The sequence below is a fragment of the Ascaphus truei genome, chromosome 4 (genome assembly GCF_040206685.1).
Source record: "Ascaphus truei isolate aAscTru1 chromosome 4, aAscTru1.hap1, whole genome shotgun sequence".
Taxonomy (NCBI): domain Eukaryota; kingdom Metazoa; phylum Chordata; class Amphibia; order Anura; family Ascaphidae; genus Ascaphus; species Ascaphus truei.
Window position 1 is genome coordinate 359619235 of NC_134486.1, and position 6736 is coordinate 359625970.

The window sequence follows — 6736 nt, forward strand, 5'->3', positions numbered from 1 at the left end:
AGGCAGAGATCCCACCATCGGTTCACTGTGCAGGATAATCTACAAACCCACACAGATTAGCTGGCAATTTTACACACATTGTAAGGGCACTAGCATATGCAAGGGTTAATCTGGTCTTTATCTCGTCTGAAGTGTATTACATACTAGTGTGTTCTCTATCCATCCTATTTTTGTAAATTGTTGTTTCTGCATTTCTATTTTTTCTGTATACCCTTTTTTACTTACATTGGTCCATATAATATGATATAAGACATTTTTACCATGTAATACTTGTTTTATTAAAACTTGGATCACAAGGGGAGTTTTGTGCTTCTTTTTCTGTTGTTGTACTGTAGGTCTCCTTCTGGCCGGTGTCCTCTGAGGCTGCAGTAACTCCACATACTGTAGATCTGTCTTCTTCTTCATCTTCAGCAAGTACAATACACTGCTGGATAAGTACTATTTGAGACTTAGTTTTTTCCAAGTTTGGACATTCACTAGTTACAACAACAGTTTTGTATTGCTTTTTATTGTTATCCAATGTTTATTGCTAGACTTTTCAGTGTAACATTCACCATACAACACACTTACAGTCACGTGTTTTTAGCGTGATTTTTGCTTTTTTAGTTTTATGGTTATTGTCCCAAGGTTCGGCAAAGTATCAGGTCGCTCCTCCTTCTCTTACCATGCACCCCACAACTGGAACAGTCTACCGGAGACTCTCACTGCTGCCACCAGTCTAAGTTCTTTCAAAACTAAAGCTGTCTCACATTTTAATCTGGTCTGTAACTGTTATATATACATATAATATATTATCTTTAACTGTGCATGCAATGTCTTGTATATAATATAATGTATAGCCCTTTTCACTCATTGTAACTATGTATTTGTAACCATGTATTTGTCATTATAACTCTGTGCCCAGAACATACTTGAAAACAAGAGGTAACTCTCACTGTATTACTTCCTGGTAAAACATTTTATAAATAAATAATATGTCATCTTAGATCACATATTCACTTTAATCACTAAAAAACATACTATAGTTAATGATGTGTTTCAGACACTTATATGACCCCATGTATATATCTATCTTTGTATGATACATGTAACTTTTGTATTGTAAGGTTTAAGTCCTATACGCATTACATTGCTTTTAGGTTATTCCCTGAAATAACGCAATGATAATCATGGTCTGGATGAGACTGACGGCAGGTTTGGGTGTGACCTAAATATTGTTGCGTTATTTTCAATAACGAAGGTTTGAGGTTCAGCGTTCGTAGGTAAATAATTAATTAGCATATGATTTGCAAGGAGCAAGTAAGATGTCAATTAAATTATAATTGATGCAATATATTTGGCGTTAATGCGAATATCATATTGCAGGTCCCTTTTAGAGATATGTGTTACGGATATTGATACGTAAAATGGAGATAACATAATGTTAAAAATGTAACAGACTTCTCAGGACCTACCCCTAAGAACTGAAAAAACAATAAAAAAACAAAAGAATTCTGAAAAAAAGAAAGGTGAAGTCACCTTCATTTAAAGGGAGTTCGTGTGTACAGTATGCTGCTTTTCATTCTCATTCTAGTGCACCTGACAGACATTGAGCTTGATTAACTACAGGTCGATATAGATGCATTACAATTGTGTTATTATTAAATATGATTGCGGTGATATTTTTATGGAATGGTTGTCATATTCACTCAGAATGATTAATTCAGAAATGGGTAGTACTTTGCAGCTCACTTGCATATGTGAAGAAGATATTAATCACGTATGCACAAATAATGCTAGGGATGCCAAAAAAAGTTATAACTCATTGAAATCAGAGTTAATCAGCCCTAGTGATGAAATTGTGGAGGAGGGCCAGGGGTGTTATGTCTGTAATAGGATTTCTTATAAAACCCTATGAGAAGAGAAGTGTTTCAGTACAAATTATTTAAAGTGCATTTGACAAGTGATTAGATAAATACAACGTGATATACAGTAGGTGAATAAGGGGTCAATGTAAAATACAACACATTTAAATTGCCAGGTGCCACTCCAAAAAAACCTTTCCAGAGTTAAAAGAAGACACTACTGTATAGAACAAAACAGGAGCGCACTTCATGAGAGATATGTGAAGAAATAATAACATAAAATAATGCAACACAGTATAACAAAAATTTACAAACCAGTAGAGGAGGGTCAAATGCACAAATGCACTCACACACTCCAAAATCTTGTCAGAATTAAAGACTAGTAGTGGATGTTACTGTACCTGTGAAGTAATAAATTCAATTTACATTTATAGTGCATAGCTATTTTATAAGGAGTTTGATAGTATGTATTTATATGCCAAAGTCATCTTCCAACTCTGATTAACAGTAGTGAGCCTGGCCACTTCCCGAAAATAAATATTGGTTTTCTGTAACAGGTCAGAAAATATCAATATTTTTTGTTTGAAAAGGACAACAATAAAAAATCTTGTCCTTTATTTCAGAGATCCTTGTCTATGAATAGAGATTCCTGTTTAGATTCGAAAGAGTATACGAAGAAAAAAAAATAGGATAGGACAACGTATTTTTTGTTATTTAAGTAATAATCCCCTCAGAACAGGGCATTACTGGCCAATAATGTCCTGGCTGGAAGAGTTGAAGGCCAGAGGCGAAGCCGGGGGACTTTAACCCAGCCAGGGCATTATTGGCAAGTAATGCCCTGTTCTGAGAGATTATTACTATTTTAGGCTAAATGTAGGTGTAACAGGGGAGTTATCCCTGTTCAGGTGGTTAACTGCTGGTAGTCAATTAACAAACACCACCTGCCTGATTAGATTGCTTAGAAAAGCCTGTCTTTTGAGACAGGAAGAGAGACTCCTTAGCTCACACCTGAGCTGAACCTGGAGCAGAGCAGAGATTGTCCTTGACTCTCACAACTTGTCTTGAGCCCTCTCAGTAGAAACAGCAGAGCTGCTTTCAAGACACAGGGGAAACTTCTAAACCTGAATGCTGACAAAACCTGAGGAAAGGTAGCAACGCAGGAACAGAGAAGATTTTCCCTCCAAACCACAAGGAACAAATAAGACTTTCATTTATGAGACTTTATATATCTGCTTATTTCATGCTATATGTTTGGGGCTGGGAAACATGCTTATCTAAAGGGAGTGTGGACTGCATACAGTAGTATTTCACAAGAAATACTCCCAAGTGAATAGAAGCTTTGTTTACCCCTTGTTTGGATGGTTTCCTGATGTTAAGGAAACAGGCGCAATAAAAGCCTTATTTAATTTCACAATAACCAGACTCCCTTGCATACCTCTGTGAGCGTCCGCCTACATATGGTGTCAGAAGTTTGGGATGAGAGGTGGCCTTTGAAGTTAAAAGTGCCCGGAGATTTCCTGTGAAATTTGTTTGCTTTTTGCCTACAAACAGCCTAAACAAAAATATCTCATGCAGCAGAGACCAGAGTTAAAGCGACACACCCAGGCAGGAAATCACTGCACTGAAACTCACAAAACCACAGATGGACTCTTTTCCCCAATCCCAAGAGGAGGGAGAGAGAGACTGCTGAAGCAGGTAAACCTTATTTGCCTATCAAAATAAAGTGTAATATGGTCATTGAAATAGGGGATTTTCCTACCAGCCGTAGTCAGGGTTCAAGAAGTCAGTTAGCCCCTAAAGGGGATAGGTGTTTGTTGTTTTCAAATGTTTCGCTGAAGCAGTGAATACAGATGGTGACCCACGAGCGGTACTGATTCTGCAAATAAAGGTTGCCACACCGCATAGGACTACCAGCTGTGAATGGAGTATATGCAGAAAAGTGTGAAAATTGATGCAAGACTGTGCTGAAGCAGGGGAATTTTCAGCAAACAAATGCTGAGTGTAAAATTGCCCTACAGGGCAAAAAGGGATTGCTGAACTGTGTAAAAGGTATTCCAAAGCCAATTGCTGAGTGTTGAGTTACCCTGCCGGGAGTGAAAGAAATATTCCACTGCAAAGAATGTTTTTTTTTTCTGCAAGTAAAAAAAAAAAAAAAAGTCTGCCTGTGTATCTTGGGAGAGTGAATGCCATAATACCCAAAGATCAGACTGAAAATTACTGAACTCAAGCAGAAAACCAAATTCTGTTGCTGAAGCAGAGGGATTGCACAAAGTAAGTAAATAGTGTAAAGCAAATGCCTTTGCTGAAGCCAGAAAATGGGCAGCTAGCAAGCACTGTATTTAAAGAAATAGAACCCTGGGAATTTAAAATGGCCACCCAGCTGAAGTCAAATACAGACTCTGTAAAAATAGGGAAGAAAATTTGTTCCTGGTGTAAAGAACCCCACCACACGGAGCAGTGTCCCTTCAGGCCTTATTCAGACGATGAGAATAAATGCACGCACAGTAATGCTAATGTGTAAAAGGTATTATTTTTAGTTTGTTTTAATTTTTCATAAAAAAGTTTCATTTTTGTAGTCATTGATTTTTATCAGTGTATATACCTGTGTAGGAAAAATAAGTAAAGTAGAAGTTGAGAGGGCTGAGGGGCAGGAGAGAGAGAGGTTTAGGGTGGGAAGAGAGGTGTAGGAGGGGAGGGGGGAAAGAGAGAAGTGAAGGAAGGGGGAAGAGAGAAGTGGTGGGGGGAGAGAGAGGCGGGGGGGAGAGAGAGGTGAGGGGGGGAAGAGAGATGTGATGGGGGGAAGAGAGAGGTGAGTGGGGAAGAGGGAGGTGAGTGGGGAAGAGGGAGGTGAGGGGGGAAGAGGGAGGTGAGGGGGGAAGAGAGGTGAGGGGGGAGAGAGAGGTGAGGGTGGAGAGAGGTGATGGGGGAGAGAGGTGATGGGGAAGAGAGAGAGGTGAGGGGGGGAAGAGAGGTGAGGGGGGAAGAGAGAGGTGAGGGGGGAGAGAGGTGAGGGGGGAGAGAGAGAGGTGAGGGGGGAGAGAGGTGAGGAGATTAAGGGGGAGAAAAGAGAGAGGTGAGGGGAGAAAAGGGGTGAGGGGAGAATTGGGGGGAATGGAGTGGGAGAGGTGGGTGGATGGTAGATGTGGGAGAGAAGGGGGAGAGAAGTGGGGGGCTGTGATATTAACTACAACTAAATAAAAAAGAAATACAAATTACCTTACAGTAGCACAGGAAATAGATGTGGTGAGAAATATTACTTTGTTGCAAGCAACAAAGTTACCAGTTGGGACACAGCAGCTTCTGACAGCACTAGCAGCTGTCAGAGAGGGAGAGAGGCTGCTTGTGCTGCCGTGTTCAGTGTGCTCAGTGAGGAGAGGAGCGGAGGTGCTGCAGTTAAGCTTTAAACTTGCCATTTTTTTTCTCAGCGCGAGCCCCTGCATCATTGCTTTGATTTGAGTTGGCAAGTTGTCAAAAATTCCGGACATTACTGAATGAATAATGCCCGGAATTCTGACCAATCAGAGAGCAGGGATTTCAGTAATGCCCGGAATTTTACTGCTTTAGCCTATAATTAAGTAATAATCCCCGAAGAACAGGGCATTACTGGCCAATAATGCCCTGGCTGGAAGAGTTGAAGGCTCTACAAAAAATGTATCTTTTTTATGAAAAATTAAAAATAAGCCTACATTTAGCCTATAATAGTAATAATCCCCTCAGAACAGGGCAATACTGGCCAATAATGCCCTGGCTGGGTAAAAGTCTTTAAAGACTTTAACCCAGCCAGGGCATTATTGGCCAGTAATGCCCTGTTCTGAGGGGATTATTACTATTATAGGCTAAATATAGGCTTATTTTAAATTTTTCATAAAAAATATACATTTTTGTAGTCATATTGATTTTTATCAGCATGATTGTCTACATTCTTATGCTTTTACTGCAAGTTTATTAAAAGTAAATTGTACATATACACAGACCCCTACACACACACACACACACACACACACACACACACACACACACACACACACACACACACACACACACACACACACACACACACACACACACACACACACACACACACACACACACACACACACACTGCAGCCCCCATGTAAACCCACACACTGCAGACACACACACACAACACTCTGCACTCTGCACCTCTCCTTCACCCACAAAACACACACTGCAGCCACCCCTCTGCTCCTACAAAACACACACTGTAGAGATACACACAAAACAAAACACACACTGCAGAGACAAACAAACCAACAAAACAGACCCTGCCACCTCTGCATCCACAAAACACACAACAGCAGCCCCCCCTTCACCCACTGCAGCCCCCTGTAAACCCACACACTGCAGACACACACACACACAAAACACTCTACACCCCTCCTCCACCCACAAAACACACACTGCAGAAACACACCAACAAGACTCTGCTGCCCCCTTTACACCCACAAAACACACACCAACAGAAGACACACACTAATAAAACACTCTGCACCCCCCTTTACACCCACAAAACACACTCAGCAGACACACAATCCTTTCCCCTCACTCTCCTGTGTGGAGCTCAATGCAGACAGGGTGGGTAAGAAGTCAGTGCCTTGCTGGTTCCTTCTGTCCAATCACCTCCCCTGTCTAAGTGCAAATTTCACTCTTTGTGAATGAAACCTGAAAGCTAATTGGTTGAAAAACTTGGCAAGCTGCCAAAAATTCCGGGCCATTACTGATTGGATAATGCCCGGAATTTTAACCAATCAGAGAGCAGGGATTTCAATATTGCCCTGAATTTTACCATCTTTAGCCTATAATTAAGTAATAATCCCAGAATAACAGGGCATATGAATTTATATTTTGCTCTCTTGTGACCAAAGAGCAAT